Source organism: Dipodomys spectabilis, unplaced genomic scaffold (genome assembly GCF_019054845.1).
Source record: "Dipodomys spectabilis isolate Male_0828 unplaced genomic scaffold, ASM1905484v1 ptg000276l, whole genome shotgun sequence".
Lineage (NCBI taxonomy): Eukaryota > Metazoa > Chordata > Mammalia > Rodentia > Heteromyidae > Dipodomys > Dipodomys spectabilis.
The window spans coordinates 177,921-197,421 of NW_024870953.1; the positions used below are offsets into that span (position 1 = coordinate 177,921).

Genomic DNA, 19,501 nt, shown 5'->3' on the forward strand with positions numbered 1-19,501 from the left:
TTTTCTTATTGTTGGCATACAGAAAAGCCACTGATTTTTGAGGGTTAATTTTATACCCTGATACACTGCCATAGTTTTGAATCAGCATGAGTAATTGGGGAGTGGAATCCATGGGATTCTTTAAATACAAGATCATGTCATCTGCAAAGAGGGAGTGTCTTACTTCATCTTTCCCTGTTTGGATCCCTTTTCGGTTTTCATCTTTTCTTATTGCTGTAGCTAGGCATGCTAATAGTAAATTGAAGAGAAGTGGAGAGAGTGGACATCCTTGTCTCGTTCCTGAGTTATGAGGAAATGTCTTTACTTTTTGACAATTAAGTATAATGCTGGCAGCAGGTTTGTCATATACAGCCTTTATTTTATTGAGGAATGTTCCCTGGTGTCCCGACCCGCAGGACTTCAATGAGGGCGGTGAACCTAAGCGAGAAGGAATGAAGGGACAAGAGACACGAAGAAGGACAGCAAGACAAGGATTCTGATCAAGCTGCCAATTTTTATTTTTCACACAAGGGTATTTATATGCTTGGACTTAGGGCGTGGTGCAAAGGTGGTCGTTAAGTAGATTTAGGGCAGGGTGAAAAGGTGGTCGTTAGTAGCTGCAGGGTGTTTACTTTAAGGCGTGGTGAAAAGGTGGGATTCTGTAAACTCAGGCTCAGGTTGTTCCAGTGAGATAGTTAAGCCTATCAAGTTTGAGAGACTTAACTTTTGGCTCCCAACATCTCCCCCTTTCTTGTTTAGAAAATTGACCATCAATTGTTGGCTGCTCTTTTTAAGGGGGTGACAGAGGCTCTGTTCCTCTAAGGGCCCAGGGTTTTTCTCCGCTCCGAGCTAGCGTCCTCACTCGGGGAGGGGAATTTTACAGACCTTGGCATGTTTTTTGAGGAGACGGCTTGTGGGTATGCATGCCAACCGTCATGCGCCAGAGCTTGCCACTCAGGGGTCTTGGGTTTTGGGATCTCGCGGATCCATCCCCCTGCAGTCTTACCTGCACCCTTGATTAGAGCATTTCTTCTTCCTCCCATAGGTCCATCCTCCCCCAAGCAGAGGGGCCTATAGGAGGAGGGGCGAACCTATCCCTTATGGCAAGGGTGCAATAGGTCTTGCCCGTTGAATGGTCAGGAGTTATGAATAAGGAGAAGGGTTTTCTAAACAAGAAAAAAAAGGAGGGCTGTTTCCCACTGGAACAAGCTCATGGCAAAACATTAATTAAAAGCCTGGGGTCAATCCTAGATCTCAATGCTGCGGTCTGCCATATCAAGGCGATGGTGATGAACCTGTATGGGCTTAGAAACCAAAGATTAATTTGTTATTTAATAAATTCAAACAGGACGGTCCATGTTTGGAGTTCTAGCTGCATCTGCAAGAGAAAAGGCATCATCCTCGGGGGGAAGGCTTCCCCTGGGTTGTGGTAAGCCATTCACCTGTTTTATCAGGCGTTCTGGCAGCCACCTTGGGGCCGCTTGTTCTTGATCTAAAATACAGGCTGAACCTCGCCCCCAGATAAGAACAGGATCTGGGCCCTTCCATTTGCCTGTAAGGGGGTCTCGCCACATGACAGACGGGCGGGCAGAACTGGAAGATGGGTGCCAATGCCTGTCAGCTGCCGAGTGGCCTTCATTGTCTAGAGTTAGAAAATTAAGGGCGAACAATGTATGACTAAGGCGATCCCTAGGAGTGGAAAATGAAAAGGCAGAGGCTTTGAGGCGAGTAAGCCAGGTTTTTAGGGTGTGGTGGGCTCGTTCTACAATGCCCTGACCTTGGGGGTTATAGGGAATCCCAGTAGTATGACAAATCTGGAAAATAGCACAAAACTGTTTAAACTTGGCACTGGTATAGGCTGGGCCATTGTCTGTCTTTATGTGGGCTGGTTTTCCCATTACAGAAAAGGCTAGAACAAGGTGAGAGAGAACATCTTTGGCAGTTTCTCCTGAGTGTGGTGAAGCAAAAACAAACCCGCTAAATGTGTCTATGGAGACATGTATATATCTTGTTTTTCCAAATTCAGGAAAATGGGTAACATCCATTTGTCAGATTTGATTGGGTAGCAGTCCACGGGGGTTAACACCCAGATGTTGTACAGGAAGGGAGACAACACAGGCAGGGCATGCCTTTACTATCTCCCGTGCTTGCTGTCTAGTAATTTTACAAAGCAACCGAAGGCTCTGGGAGTTTAGATGGTGGAGATTATGTAATTCTGTAGCCTTTTGGAAAGACCCAACAAAAACTGGAAAAATGGAACGAGTGGCCGCATCAGCTTGAGCGTTACCCTGTGTAAGAGGGCCAGGGAGATCAGAATGTGCCCTAATGTGTCCCAGAAAAAATGGATGTCTCCTGGCCTGAATTAGCTGTTGAAGCTGAGTAAATAAAAATGCCGCATTGGAAGAAGTTTTAATAGCGGGTGAAATTTCTAGCAAGGGAACAGAATGAGCAATGTAAGCACTATCTGTATAAATATTAATAGGCTTATCAAAAAACGTCATAAAAACCTGTGTTATAGCAAATAACTCCACAAGCTGGGCTGATTGGTAAGGGGCATCAAAGGTGGTGGTATGGTTGTTAACAACAAAGGCTGCACGGCCATTGCTTGAGCCATCTGTAAAGACAGTGAGGGCTTGAGGAATGGGAGCCTTTTGAGTAACCTTGGGAAAAACAAATGGATGTAGCTGGGCGAAGTGTAAAAGAGGATCATTGGGGAGATGATTGTCAATTAGTCCTAAAAATCCTGACAGGGCGATGCCCCATTCATCCCCAGTCTGGAGTAAAAATTGAGTCTGGTCTTTGGTGTATGGAATTAAAATGGTATCAGGGTCCTTGCCGAAATATTGTCGAGAAAGCAAGCGACCTTTGATAATGATAGAGGCTACCTGGGCAGGGTAAACAGCAATAACCTTGGGGGATGTGGTGGGTAAATGGACCCAAAGCAGGGGGCTGCCCTTATTATTGGAGTGGGGAATCTGTTGCCAAAACAATCCTGTGGGTGTATGAGGGGTATGTAAAATAATTAAGACCAGAGGAAGATTATAGGAAATCTGTGTAACAAACTGCTGGGCAATGGCCTCAGTAACTTGGGTTAAAGCATTTCGAGCATTGGGAGTAAGTTTGCGAGGAGAGGAGGGGTCAGAATCCCCTTTTAAAATCTCATTAAGAGGCAAAAGCACGCTGGTGGGCAACCTTAGGTATGGCCTAAGCCATTGAATATCTCCAAGCAGCTTTTGAAAATCATTAAGGGTGTGAAGATGGTCTAAACGAAGTTGAATTTGAGGAACCCGAATTTGATTATTTTGGAGTTCTAGACCCAAATAAGTATAGGGATCCTGTGTTTGAACTTTATCGGGGGCAACCTGTAGTCCCAGGGCAGTAAGGGCTTTATAAAGGTCTAAATAGCAGTTTCTAAGTTCGTGGGTGTCAGGTGCAGCAAGCAACAAGTCATCCATATAATGTAATATATAGACGCGCTGCCATCGTTTTCTCACAGGGTCCACTGCCTGGGCAACATATTTTTGACAAAGGCTAGGGCTATTAGCCATACCTTGAGGAAGTACCTTCCATTGAAATCTTTGCATGGGGCCTTGAAAGTTAATGCGAGGAAGGCTAAAGGCAAAATAGGGTCTGTCCTCAGGATGTAGGGGAATGGTAAAAAAACAATCTTTTAAATCAATAACCATTTTGTAATAGTCCCTGGGAATAGCCACCGGTGTGGGAATGCCTGGCTGTAGAGCTCCCATTGGGCGCATAGCTTTATTAACGGCGCGTAGATCTTGTAAAAGGCGCCATTTGCCTGATTTTTTCTTTATAACAAAAAATAGGAGTATTCCATGGTGAAGTAGATGGCTCTATATGGCCTGCCACCAACTGTTCCTGTACTAACATGGAGGCTGCCTCCAATTTTTCTTGGGTAAGGGGCCACCCACACAGGGGTTTGGGATTCCCAAATGATTTTATCTGCATGGGGCACAGGAGGGTCAGGGGCCGATACTAAAAATCCGAATACCCAAACCCATGTTTATCTGTTTTTTGGGTAGCTTGGATGGGCTCAACGATTCCTTCTCCTGATTTTCCAAGACCCGTACCAGGGACAAAATCCATACGGAGCATTTGATGTGTAACCACAGAATTGGGACTAGCAAGGATAACTTTCATCTGGGTCAAGATATCCCGACCCCATAGGTTAACAGGGAGGTCAGGAACAACAAAAGGAGTAACAGTTCCCTTATTGCCCTCTTTGTCAGTCCAATTAAGAACCCTGGAGCTTACCAAAGGGTTTTTTTGACTGCCCTATGCCTTTAAGGTCAGTTAGGGACAGGGTAAGGGACCAACTTGGTGGCCAATATTTTTGGGAAATAATTGTGGCATCTGCACCAGTATCCAAAATTCCCTGAAACTCCTTTCCTTCAATTCGCAGGGTGAGGGTGGGTCTTTTTTGAGTGATAGGCTGAACCCAATACGCATCAGAAGACCCCAAAGAAGCAGTTCCTTGCGGTGTGGTCTGAGCAGTGGAAGAATCCCCTGAATTTAATGGGAGCAGTATCAATTGTGCAAGCCTAGTTCCAGCTGGAATAGCTGCAATCCCATTAATGGCCGTGGCCAAAATTTTTATTTCTCCTGTATAATCATTATCAATAATACCAGGAAAAACTTGGACACCTTGTAAGGTAGCAGAGGCTCTTCCAAGAATAAGGGCACACATATGAGATGGAGGGGGTCCCAGGGTCCCAGTGGGTATTATTTGAGGTCCTTGTATAGAGTCTAGTACTGTGTCGGTGGCGGCACAGAGGTCCAGTCCTGCACTGCCTGGGGTTGCCCGCTGGAGGGAGGCAATTGTGGAGAGAGGTGGGGGGCTTGTGTAGGACTGGGAGTTTGGGAGGGGACAAACCCTATTGCCCCTGGGCTTGTCTTGGGGATGGTCGGGGCCAGGGGCTGGCCCCGAGGGAAGTTTCCCAAAAAACGAGAGAGAATGGGCTGTCCAAGGGCATTTGTTTTGGATCTACATTCATTGGCCCAATGACGGCCCTTACCACATTTGGGACAAAGAGTGGCAGGGAGTGGTCTACCTGTAGCTTGGGAGGGCATTGCCCCTTGGCTTTGTTTGCTGAAGGGACATTCACGTGCAAAGTGACCAGGTTGTTTACAATTAAAGCAAGTATGCGAGCTGGGGACTGAACCTTGAAATGCCTTGGTAAAGGCAGCACCTATGGCGAGCCCCATGGTGTGAGCGGTTCCTACTCCAGCACAAAGCCTGAAGAACTCAGAGAGGTCATCCTTGTTTTTATGTGGTCGGAGGACATCTTGACATGCAGGGTTAGCATTTTCAAAGGCAAGATGTTTAACAAAGGCACTTTCACTTTCACTTGGCCCAAGAAGCCTTTCTGCAGCCAAGTTAAGCCGCGAGACAAAGTCACTGTAGGGTTCCTCTGGCCCCTGTCTAACCTTTGCCAGGGAAGTAGTAGCCGATCCCTTTTGAGGGAGACGCTTCCAAGCATAAAGGCCAGCGTTTTGAATTTGTGCCAAAAGTCCAGTAGGAAAGCGTGCCTGTTTAGCATTGGTATCAAAGGGCGCAATACCCAAAAGTTTAGTATAGGTCCAGGTTTTTGAAGATGTTTTAGCCAAATTTTTTTGCGCGGTCTCTCTACATTGTTCCTTAAAGTCCGCATTCCATAAAACAAAATCACCCCCACTAAGGGTGGCACGGGCCAGGAACTTCCAATCATTAGGGGTGAGCCAGCGTGCACTTTGGTTTTCTAACAAGGCTAACGTATAAGGGGCAGTCGGGCCATATTGGGCACATGCATTTTTAAGCTTTTCAACAAACCGGAGGCTAAGCCTCTTATACTCTTGTTGGCCTTTTCCCTGGGTGAGTTGTTCCTCTTCATCCCCAGTATCCTGCTCTTCATCCTCCTTTTCCTCCTCTTCTGATTCGTCCTCCTCACCCTCTGAGGTCCTATCTGTCTGGCTCCGAGTTACTGGAAAGGCGAGAACTGATTGATGGCCTGATCTAACCTTAATTTTATCAGGCGTTTTTGGCGTATCGGCCAAGGCCAGTATGCGGAGTTCATAATCAAGGGACCGCAGTTCTTTTAAAAGTTGAAGGTGTTCTCGCCTATGTTGAAGAGTCTCGCGTAAAGGTGCCAGGTTAGGTAAAAGGGGGGGAGAAAAAACATCTGGAGGGGCAGTGGGCCCTTGAAAGGCCGGGTTACAAAAGGGAGGGGGCGCATAGGAGGAATGCGGAATATTTGAGGTAGAGGGTTTAGTCTGAGGTAGGGGGTGACTGAATACGGGGGGCCAATCAGGCTGACGATATTGGGCCGCCTCCTCTTCCAGGGTAGCCTCCTTCTCGGGATTTAAATTATTCTGAGGGGAATGGGCTGCCTGGGGTACAGGATAATAATGTTCATCTACCTTTTGAGAAGGAGTTTCAAGATCTAATACAACCGATGGGCAAGCTGCGGGGGGCCGAGAGGTATTTTGGAGAACCTCCTCTCCCGTTTTTACAAGTTTTAAAATTCCACTATCAAACAGAGAACATTTTAAAATGTCATTAATCAAATTCCAATAGGAAAAGGCCGTAGCAGGAACCTTTTCTGAACCAAAGGTTTCATAATAATCTTTTAAACAATCTCCTACTCTTTGCCAGCTTTTTGCATCTATGATTCCTTCAAAGGAGAACCAAGGACACAAGTCCTCTATGAATGAGAAAAATAATTCTAAATCCTTTTTCTTAACCTGCGTTCCTCGTGTCTTGAAGGCCTCCCTGAGGTCTGACAGAAATAGATCATGTGACGATATTGCTTGTCCCATAGTGGGTCACTCACCATGCGCCGTCCCCACTCTCCTCCTGGATCTGTCTCTCGGCGGGGTCTGTCGAGGCGATCTCTCAATCTCGGACTGTACTTGGCCAAGTTTTCCCGGAGGACGGCGTTCCTTCCTCAGTCAGAGGCTCGTGCCCCACGTTGGGCGCCAGTTGTCCCGACCCACAGGACTTCAACGAGGGCGGTGAACCTAAGCGAGAAGGAATGAAGGGACAAGAGACACGAAGAAGGACAGCAAGACAAGGATTCTGATCAAGCTGCCAATTTTTATTTTTCACACAAGGGTATTTATATGCTTGGACTTAGGGCGTGGTGCAAAGGTGGTCGTTAAGTAGATTTAGGGCAGGGTGAAAAGGTGGTCGTTAGTAGCTGCAGGGTGTTTACTTTAAGGCGTGGTGAAAAGGTGGGATTCTGTAAACTCAGGCTCAGGTTGTTCCAGTGAGATAGTTAAGCCTATCAAGTTTGAGAGACTTAACTTTTGGCTCCCAACACCCTGGATTCCTAGTTTATCCAGAAACTTCATCATAAAGTGGTGTTATTTAATTGATTTGTGTATATTGAACCATCTTTGGATCCCTGAACTGAATCCTGTTTTATCATGGTATGTAATGTTTTGGATGAATTGTTGAATTGTTTGGCCAAAATTTTGTTGAGAAGTTTGGCATCAATGTTCATCAAAGTAATGGGTGTATAATTCTCTTTCTTTGATGAGTTTCTGCATGGTTTTGGGATGACGGTTTTGATGGCTTCATAGAATTAGTTTGGTCCTGAGATTTCTCTTTCAATTTCATGGAAGAGTTGTAGGAGTATTTGTATGAGCTCTGTTTTGAAAGCCTTGTAGAATTCTGCTGTAAATCCATATGGTCCTGGGCTTTTCTTAGACATGAGGTCTCTTACTGCTTTTTCTATTTCAATGCTTGATATGGGCCTGTTAAGATGGTTTAATTCATTTGCTCCTTTTCAGTTGTTGCTGTTGTTGAGTTGAATCTGCTCATCCAATGTGTCTGCTGCCTTTGTCCTGGACCCTCTCTGTTGTAGGTATGGCGGGTTGGCTATGGCCACCACCAAAGCTGCCTCAGCCATGGCTACAGCAACTGCTCAGATCTGTCTCCTTCCCTGGATTTTCCCTCTCTAGCCAAACTCTGTACTGTGATTGCACACTGGGTGTGATACTCTAGCCTAGTACTGTTCACTGGAACACTAAAATAGCTTTCTATGCGAGAGATTGTTTAGCCTCCAGCTTCTTCTCCACCGTCTTCCCCCACTTCTCATAAGCATTTTCTTATTATAGATTATTCTAGATTAGCTATAATATGATTGATAATGACCAAGATTGACAGAAAGGTGAAGGAAAATTGTCTACACTTCCATGAGGTTCTGACCTGTGTTTCACAAAATGTTATAAAAGCTCTCCATGAGAAACCTAGCAGCTGCATTTCTAAATAGTCTTTGTGTACTTACACTTTCTGATAATGTTTCAATTCAAGTACTTCTCCTTAGAGTCCCATACCATTCAATGATGCTGTATTAGATCTTTGTTACATCTTGAGGACAGCTCTTGGTGATTAAATTTGTGCTTTTCAAATTAGCTCTCGCAATTCCATCCACAAAATGCAGACAAAAATTATCTAAACTAAATTTGTATATGTTGATAGTGAAAATATTTTATTTTCCATTACAAACATAGAATGTAGTAAAATTTTTCACAGAAATTACACTGCACTAGGTTGTGGGCAGATTCTAATGAAAATAATAAACTGTGTTTATGTAGAGAATTTGAGCTTGCAAAATTTTAATATGCCTGTGCTCCTAAAACCAATACCTTACTTATATTGAGTTACAAATACAACTTGCTATAAGTAAGTTTTCCTTGTACGTTTTTAATATATATTTTATTGTAAAGAAACTGTACACAGAGGTTACAGTTACATAAGTAAGGTAATGAGTACATTTTTATTGAGCATTGTTACAACCTCCTTTGTTTTTCCCCTACTATTCCTTACCTTCACACATCCCCAACACCTCCGTACATCCCCCTCTAATATTATCTTGCAAATCTCATTGTTACAATGGGTCAACCTGTATACTTTCCTTGTGTCTTAAATGAAGAAATGCTGGCTTGTTTCATGCTGATTCTACTTGTGTAGACACACTTAAAAACACTTTCCAAGTCCAAAAGCACATAAATGAAATGCACATCATATTTTGTGAGCTGGTATAATTGTGTTCTACACATTTATTGACAGGTTACAAATTATTCTCAAATTTTAATACATAAAAAACTTTCTTTTTTCTTATTTTCGTTGCCAGGACATCGGCACAACCTCAGTCAGCATTTCTCACTTTAGACATTTCATATGGTTTGGTTAAATTTTGACCTGCGCTCCAGTCTTCTGAGGAGTCACTCATCTGCTTAAGAATTGATGTTGGCTGTTGGAAAAGAGCCCAAGGAACGATGCCATTTAAAGCCTTATAACTTTATTCTTAACAAGGATATTGTCCTACTAATTTGGCTGTTGAGAGTGTCTACAAGAGCAAGGATTCCATGGGGAGCAGGGAGACATCATATGACCTATACTTATTGAGATTTCTGAGTGACTTGCTATCACTTGTACTGCATTTTTCAAGTCGAATATCTCTATACCTACAAGTTGGAAGAGATAAGAGGAGTGGTAAAAGAACTCTTAGAGGCAAATACATCTTCAACACATTTATTTCCAAGCAGTCTGTCTAAGGCATATTGAACAACTAGTAAAACTTATGTTTGCTATATATGTGTCTTTTTCCATTTCTGCATGTGTACATGTGTGTACGTATGTGTGTATTTGTGTGTATAGTAACATTCATGTTTACATATATGGGCTGATATACACATATATGCATATATAAATAAATATACAAACATAAATATATGTTCATATATATCAGGTGTTTGTTGATTTAATCTAGAATTCCCAGCGCATTGTCCTTATCACAAAGTGTACATGATAAACTGCTCTAAGTATCTGTGCTATATGAGGTGTATCCTTTGTACTCACTTCCCCCATTACCTTGTTTTTCATCCCTGTGAACAACTTCAGCCTACTTTCCATAGGATAGCGTTGTTTTTGTTACTTACTGATAATAAAAGAAAAAGGTTGTTTGTAAAAGAAAAAGAATTTTTAGGACCCAGGGTAAAAGTATCTTATCAGTCTCAATGATTCGTATGAGATAAAATTTATAATAGTACTAAAAGTGAAAAGGAATTCCTAGATCTGTTGTTTTGCCATTTAGAATGGCAAAGAATAATTTCACGTCACTGTTATAACTCTTAAAGAATGCAAGGGTAACTGATGGTCCTTATCATGTTCCCACAAAACCAGTGGACCCTGAAGGATAATAGTAGACCAGAAGAAATTCTAAGTAGCAGACAAGGAACATGAAAGAGAAAGAGCAGAAATGAGAGAGAGTGAAAGAGAGAGAAAAATATCATAATACTTATAGTGCGTAACAGATAAACAAGAGGTTTATGAGAATATTCATACTGCTATCTTGAGACTCTACATATATATTTGAAGGTATTTGATGTATGATAACTCATCAACATAAAATATAAAATGATTTTGATAAAAAATAAAAATGACTCAGAAGAAATTATAAATGCAAAGACATTCTTCACAGAAGCAAACTCTCAGAAATATTTCTTGACTTTGAAAAGGATAAATTGGCTGTAGTTAGTATAAATTAAGAAGTATGACAATTCACAAAAATATAAAAATGTGTTCACATATTTCATTATATAACCCAAAGCAGAAAGCAAATATTGTTCAGATGATTTTTTAAATCACAGTTTCTCAGGTGCTGTGAAGGTGGCTCAGTGGTAGAGTGCTTGCCTTGCATGCATGAGGTCCTGGATTTCATGCCTCAGCACGACATAAGCAGAAAAATGTGAAAGTGGTGTTGTGGATCAAGTGATAGCGCTAGCCTTGAGCTGAAGAGCTGAGGGACAGTACCCAAGACCCAGAGTTCAAGCCCCACAACCAACAAAACCAAAGCAAAAAAAAACAAAACATAACAAAACAAAACAATTTTGTAGCCTCAATTCTGTAATAACACTACTTCAGCTTAGGGTTAAGATTTAGGTGTGGACATTTATCAACACTCCTGATTCAGACTCTACTTGATAAAATTTTTAATCAATATTTTGTTTTTAGTTTTGCTCTTTGTACATTCACATGCACCTATGAAATATGGTATGGCCATCCCAATAATATTCTCAAAGTACCTCTCAATCACTACTCACAAAAATTTGTATTATATTACAACAAGGAAAAAATGCTATAAATAAAGAAAACAATAATTAAATATTAATGATTACTAAAATAAAAAAAAAACAATTACCAGGGTTTTCAGTATTAGAAGTGTACACAGTTGATTTTACTATTTTCTCATATTCTTGTACATTTAAATCTGGTTAAAGCTATGAGTAGCTTTTAAATTTACCCACTAAGATTACTATTTATAGTTCATCTCACCATTTGTATGTGGCTTATATCATTATTTGTTCATCACAAACATATAACGTAAGGAAGCCCTAAAGTTTTAACAGAAACTGTGTACTTAAAATTTTACCTCTTCACTCTTCTTCTTTACACAGTCTTTGCAACTTATCATTAGTAAAGTTTCTATAAACTATGAAATGTACATACTTACTAATACATACTACCAGAAAAATTATATACTTTATCGAAAAATTTTATGACCTGCGAACAGTCTTGATTTTGCCATATATAAGCAAATCCCAAAATGAAACATATTTAAAACATTAAAACTTTTAACAAACCTTAACATTTGCTGCAATGATCATTATGACAGGTGCCTTGTGTAGAATAATTGAATTCTTCTTCCTATACATCTCATGAACAACAAATATCTGGAATTATTTTGTTTTTGGCATGTCAATCTTGACTTTATTCTTAAATGTGTGCTTATGTAAGAAATACATGGTTCTAAAATTTCACAATTCTTTTTAACTTATTTGTGTTGAATTGTCTAGTTTAAGAAAATCAATTACACTTTACATATAAAAAAATATTCTGTGCTCAATTTGGCTGCACATACACTAAAATTGGAACATACAGAGATTAGCATGGTCCCTGCACAAGGATGACATGCAACTTAGTGAATCGTTCCATATTTTTAAAACAACAGATGCTGGAAGGGATGTGGCCAGAAGGAAAGCCTATTGCATTCTTGGTGTGAGTGTACACTTGTTCATCCACTTTGGAAAGCAGTTTGGAGGTTCCTCAAAAGACTCCACATAGAGCTCCCCTATTACACAGCAATCCCACTTTGGGGCATTCATCCAAATGATCACAAACAAGTCTATACAAAAACAACCACCACAGCAATGTTTATTGTATCATTATTTGCCATAGCTAAGATATGGAACCAACCCCGATGCCCCTCAGTAGAAGAATGGATCAAGAAAACATTCTGTGTGTGTGTGTGTGTGTATGTGTGTGTGTGTGTGTGTGTGTGTGTGTGTGTGTGTGTGTGTGAATGTACACTTACACAACCACTTTGGAAAGCAGTCTGGTGAGTCCTCAGAAAGCTAAATATTGACGCTCCTTATGGCCCACTCATACCACTTCTAGGCATCTATCCTGAACAACAGGTACCAATATTCAAGGACACATGCACCTCCATGTTTATCACAGCACTGTTCACAGTAGCCAGGATATGAAAACAACCCATATGTCCCACCAGAGATGAATGGATCCAAAAACTGTGGTAACTATACACAACGGAATATTTTCCAGTCATTAGAAAGGACAAAATAATGGCATTAGCAGGGAAATCAATCAACCTACAAGAAATCATGTTGAGTGAGGTAAGCCAAAAGTAAAGAGACAAACAGCACATGATCTCCGTGATAAGTGGATTTTAAATCCAAAATGTAAGGTGATATGACAAAATTAACAACACTTAAGAAACCAAGGACTTCCACTCATCTGATTGAATCACTACTAAATAACCCCATTCTGCTGATCAAATGTGCACACTGAAGTGAAACCAGGAAGATGACACAGAACTAGAGGGAATCAGGGAAAAACATACAACAGCTGGATCCATCAACTGCAATGGACATTGACCAAAATGAAATAAGCAACTCACTGTCACTGAAGGGAAAGAGGGAACAAGTGGGAAAGAGGGAACAGCTGATGCTCTGCAAAACAAAAGAAATCTACATATTTCAAAACAAAAGAAGTATACATATGGAAGAAATAACTCTATTGCAAAGCTCAGAGAACTCATAAATGTTGTAGACCATGATAGACAATTTACTCCATCAAAGTTAGAATGTGTTTGTGACTTTAACTAAGCATCACTATCCCACAATATTTTGAAATTTGGGAAATTATGTAACCACTTAATCACAAGAAAAACATTTGAAAAAATGATGAAGGTGGAAAACTAAGTTGCTCTAAAAAACAAAAAAGGAAAATGTTCTGTGTGTATATGTGTACATACACACACACACATATTACATATATATACATATATATATGTATATATATTAATTCTATGCCTCCGTCAGAAAGAATGACATTGCCCAATTTGTTAGGAAATGGAAAGACTTGGAAAAAAATTATATTAACTGATGTAAGCCAAGTCCAAAGAAACATAGGTCCCATGGTATCCCTTATTTGCAATAACTAGTATATGTCTGGGATAAGCAGAAAAGTTGAAAAAGCTATGTGTATATGATAGATAAGTTGATGTTAAGCTAAATGACCCCCAAGATAGAGACAGAAGTGGTTTTTCTTTTTTGCTGTTGTTTCTCACATATTTATAATGTAAGATGTGATTTTTTTATATGTTCCTCCCCAACAGTTTAACCCCCGTTTTCAATTTATTTGATGTTGGTGCATCTGCATCTTGTATATACACTTCTCTAATTTGGGGAGGGAAATGGAAAAAACATGCTTAAACAGGAATACAGTTTGACAACCCATTGTATAACAATAGATGCACAAGACATTATTTTGAAAAACGAACTTTATAATTTAGGCTGGGGACATTGGGTGAGGCTTGTGGGTGTGAGGAGTGTACTTGTGGAGGTGGAAGGGAAGCAATGGTGGGGGGAAAACAAAGGAGGAGGTAACAATGCTTGATAGAAATGTACTTATTACTTTGATCATGTAACTATAACCCCTCTGTACAGTATTTTTACAACAAAAATGTATAAAAATGTTTTGAGATGGAAGTTTATTTTGCCTATTTTACCCATATAATATCGTTAACAAAGAAATTAATGCAAAATACTGATATGAAGATATTTTGAAAAAGTGAGTGTGTGTGAATTCCTGCGTGTTAGCATGCTCAGAGTTTGAAATCAGGGCTTCAAGGTCTCGCTACATCTTTCTCTCTAGATTGGTGAGCTACTATGTGAGCTACATCTCCATTCCTGGCCCTTTGCTGGTTCATTAAAATTTTTGAAAAATAATCTCATGAATTTATTTTGCCCTGATTGGCTTCCACAGATCTCAGTCTCCTGAGTAGGTATCCCAAGTAGTTAGGATTACAGGTGTAACAAACCAGCACAAGGCTTTCAGAATAATTTTAAAAGTAGAAGAAAATTTACTTCACAGGGGCCTGTTTTATCATCTCCTAGTTTTAAAGCATTTTGGATTGATTATATGTGAATTTTTTCATTCTTGAATTCTTAAAATACAGTAAGTGATGATATTTAAAATATTTAGTACTTTTTAAAACCGATACTGGAACTATGGGACAGAAAAAATTTGCATGTCTTTGGACCATAATTTATAAGCTCAGCTCTGTGCATGATAACCCAATGTCACCAACACAGTCTGTGTTGAAGACAAAATGTAACAGAAAACAATCACCATTCGCAATAATTGCTATGCTATTATTCCTTGTACAATATGAATATTGAATTGAGAGTATCAGAGAATGGAGAGAATTTATCTACCTTTTGTGTATTGCTGAAAGACTTCTAGAAAATTTGACTCATCTCCTTCAACACTGTGTGTCTTGGGCCATGCACTTACTTCCTTTAATTACAATTTTTCCCAACACTGAAATGGTAATAACATTAGCATTATAACAAATTTTATCTTAAGAATTAAGGGTTCTTAGAATGGTGAACTCTTTCTCATTCTTGTAGAGGCATTATCAGATGAGAAGAACTGTATTTTTTTGTTTGCTTACTTCCATTTATTCTTCAGATTGAAATCTGAACTACTTAAGACTGAAAGAAACCAAAATTAGAAATGCAGGCTTTGGAAAGAGCAATCAATGTAAAATAAATAAAATACATATAGCTATGTAACAGGTCTAACTAAATTGTTATATAGTCTCAATTATAAACAGAAAATGATTTAAGCAATATCATGTTATTGAAAATTGAAAAATGTTAGGAGTTGCTTAATTTTTTCTTTTTTACTACCTTGAATTAATTATCTTTGTATACAGAGATTAAAGATGAGATTAACAAGAAACTTGATTTAAAATGGACAAAAGTTTGAATAGACATGTTTTCCATAAACCCCTCTATATCACCAGTGGGTTTACCAGTTGTGTTTAATACAACTTCTGTGCTGACTTAATGCTTTGTGAGCAGAAGTCATTAGAGAAATGTAATTCAAAATTACTATGATACTACTTTATATCTATTATAACTCTTATCAAAAAAAATCAAAGGAACCAGGTGTGGTGGTAAAGGTTTGTAATTCCAAGCATTTAGGAGGTTGGATTTCAGTCTTAAGACAGTCTGGGGTACTGAAGATAATAAAAACTTGGCCTTTATTACCTTTTAAGTAAAAGATAATAGTGTTGGTGAGAGTGTGAAGAAAAGGAAATTTTCTACACTCTTGGTCAAAATACAGGTTAGTATTCTCCTTGTAGAAAGTAGTATGCAGTTTTCTAAAGAAATCATAATTGAAATATCATCTGAACCACCAATCATGTGATTATTTCTCTCTGGGTAACTCGAAAATATATCTGTAGTTCATTGTTATTCACATTATTCACATCAACAGCCAAGATATAAATCAAAGTTCAGTGTTCAAATATACTAATAAACAACTGTGGTACATGCACAAATATCTTTTTGTTTCATCTTTAAAATAACAAGAGACTTCTCCCATTAGCCACAACTTACAATGACCTGAAAGATGTATTCGAAATGAAGAAAAATGTCATGTTCTGATCTTTGTAAACATACACACACACACACACACACACACACATACACATACACACACACACACACACACACACACACACACACACACACACACACACACACCATCCTCAAATAATAAGACAGAATTTTTTTAAAAAAAGTAAAGCGAAGTGGAACTTCTGGGGCATTTAGTTCACAATGCATAAGATACTAGATATACATTATGACCAGGTATAGAGTTGTAATGTACAACATGAGGATACAGGGGACAACATTGGCCTTACATACGAATATATCTAAGTAAGTAGGAGTTGTTCTTCCTAGTAGTGGTTACTCCTTTAGTTGTTCTTCCTTCTATAATGGATAATATGAATGTAATTCTTTAAGTATACCTGCCGATTTTCAGAAATAATAACAAACAATATAGCAATAATGTTGCACGCTCAACATAGAACAAAATGTCAAATTAAAATACATGAGATTATCCTTGATGTAATCTAATTATTACAAATTAGGGAAACCATGTGACCTATGTTTCTTTAAGTCTGGGGTACTTCACTTAATATGATTTTTCCAAGATCTTCCATTTCCTTATAAATGTGGTGGTCACATTCTTTATGATGGAAGCATATTTTTCCATGTGTGTATATCTGTGTTTGTGTGTGTGTGTGTGTGTGTGTGTATGTGTGTGTGTGTGTGTGTGTGTCGTTTTTGGTAAATATTACTGTGATACACAGTAGTAGCTTTACTGTGGCCTTGTTTGTGATCACCTGGTTATATGCCCAGAAGTGGGATAACTGGGTAATAGGGGAGCATTATTGTGTACATCAAGGATAATATTAGTAGATGAGCAGAATAGCTCAATAGCTATGAACATATGATTGTATAAGGTGATTCCAAGTGAAATGAACTCCAAGACATGTTCTTTGTTGTTGTTGTTTTTTTTTTTTTTTTTTGTCGGTCGTGGGGCTTGAACTCTGGGCCTGGGCGCTGTCCCTCAGCTATTCAGCTCAAGGTGAGCACTCTACCACTTGAGCTACAGCGCCACTTCTGGTTTTCTGGTGGTTTATTGGAGATAGGAGTCTCACGGTCTTTCCTGCCCGGGCTGGCTTTGAACCACGATCCTCAGATCTCAGCCTCCTGAGTAGCTAGGATTACAGGCGTGAGCCACCAGCGCCCGGCTTGCTGTTGTTGTTCTTAATGTACTTTGTGATTTCTTTTTATCCTTTTGTGTTTTCCCCACCTATGGTTTATCCCCTGTAGTCACTGTATTTGATTTTGATACCCTGGGTATTTTAAATATGTTGATCTGAACTAGGGAAGGGAAAGGAAAATAAAACAAAATGGTGAGACAAAGGACAAAGGGGGAACCTATGCAACAGTAGTACTCACAAGACAATATGTTGTAAATAATCTTGGGGGGGCGTTAGGAATGAAGAGGGAGAAAAATAGGGGAAAATGTAACAAGTTAGAAAAAAAGAAATTAATTACCTTACTTATGTAACTATATCCCATCTCTACATTACCTTGACAATAAAATTTAAATAAAAAATAAAATAAAATATAAGAGAGCAGCAATACAGGAGATGAGAGTGGGGAAAATACTGTAGTATCATAGAGCAGAACAGCTGTGGAAAGCAGTAATTTTACATTAACATAGCAAGTAATAAACTAACATACAGATTTTCAGCCTCATGTCAGTCATTAAAAAGGGAAAACAAAATACACAATCAGCAAACCAATAGAGATAAAATAGAAAACTAAACAATTAAGATGAAGAGATGACTTGGACCAAGAATAACAAATGACACAATTAGGAAACAAATAACAAGCTGCTGGGGTGGGAAGGTGGCTCAGTGGTAGAGTGGTTGCCTTGCATACCTGAGGCCCTGGGTTTGATTCTCAGCACCACATAATCAAAAAGAAAAAAACCAGAAGTGGTGCTCTATTTCCAGTGGTAGAGCACTAGCCTTGAGCTGAAGTGCTGAGGCACAGCACCAAGGCCCAGAGTTCAGGACCCACAATCGGACCCAAAAAATAAAATAAAAAAAATAACAAGCTGCTAAGGTTTAAAATGATCACCCTTAATTCTATTGACTTGTTTACATCACAATTTTTTAGAAGTATAATTCAAATCACAGTTTAATAGCATATCATTTTAATAATAGTTTATTTATTGCTGATTTCTTAATATTGAATGTTTAATATATAATTTTAATTTCAGCAGCTACAGAAAAGAAAGTGAAAATAATTTTAATAATATATTTATGAATTGTAAAATTGAGAAGCATAAGAATTTAAACAAATAACATATCATTATTGCTTCATTTCTGTGATTTAATGTAATAATTCAAAGTGTGTTCTACACTTAGCACTCATCTTAACATCAAATAATAAATTATTGCACATGACACTTGGTATTAGTTGGAAGGGTTCAGCACTGTGGTAAAATTCACACCGCATAGTACACAAGGGTATGACCCCTCTCATATAGCTTAAATTGTGGAAATTTGATTTCTACATGCATGTTAAATTCTTGCCTAGGTGACATCTATAAAATTATATACACGAGGACTATTTCAGATGATTCTTAAAAGTCATCTTCATTAATTGAATTTTTATTACTTCATACCAAATATTTACAGAGAGACTGAATTTTTGAGTAAATGATGTTGTATGTGTGCCAGATTATACGTATTAAGGTTTATTTTATATTCCTGACATTGTTTCTAGAGTTGGATTTATTTGTCCATTACGGGTTAAGTGTATAATATTGGATATATGAAAGTAAAGTGAATGTTTAGTCCATTAATACTTTGTGTAATCCCAGTATAAATTATCCATCTGTTTGAAGTAATGAAAATAACAACAGATAAAAGCAAGATAAAGGAGTCTGTAGTAGACAAGTATTTACACCGTTATTTTGAAAGTTGGTCCTCTTTTACACAACAGAATGTTCTTGAGAATATGTGTCCCAGGCTGGCCACAACTGAAGAATATTATGGTTTGATCGATCATAAAAGAAGGAAGGAAGGTTCGTTCCCCTTCCTTCCAAATGTCTGATCCCAGGAATGTGATCTGCTTTAAGGTGCCTACTTGGAAATGAACTTTTTTCAGAGTCAACCTTGAAAAGCCATCTTGATAGACGACTTCTGTAAGTGGTTAGAAAACATTATTGATGACTTTGCAAGGATGCCTGATTGCCTCATTTTGAGACAATTAACAGGAATTTAATCAGTTGTTCTTTGTATCTTTAGGAGAAAAACCCATTGACTCTAGGCCAGCGGATCACAGGGGTCCAGAGAAACTTCTAACTTGAATAGTAATCCTAGATATCTAAAACAAAACACACACACACACACACACACACACACACACACACACACACACACACACACACACACACACTCCAGTAAGCACAGCCAGGCAGGGTTGCTATCACAGCCTACATGAAGTCAGGCAAAAAACAGAAGCTGAGAGTCATTTAGTTGATAACTAATAT

General features: G+C 39.0%; 1 non-coding gene across 1 annotated transcript; it reads left to right on the forward strand.

Moving 5' to 3' along the window:
* The first annotated feature begins 11,883 nt into the window (after positions 1–11,883).
* On the forward strand, positions 11,884–11,986 carry LOC122126371. The gene has a single exon (XR_006150912.1). It is a non-coding gene; the product is annotated as a U6 spliceosomal RNA (small nuclear RNA).
* The last annotated feature ends 7,515 nt before the right edge of the window (positions 11,987–19,501 follow it).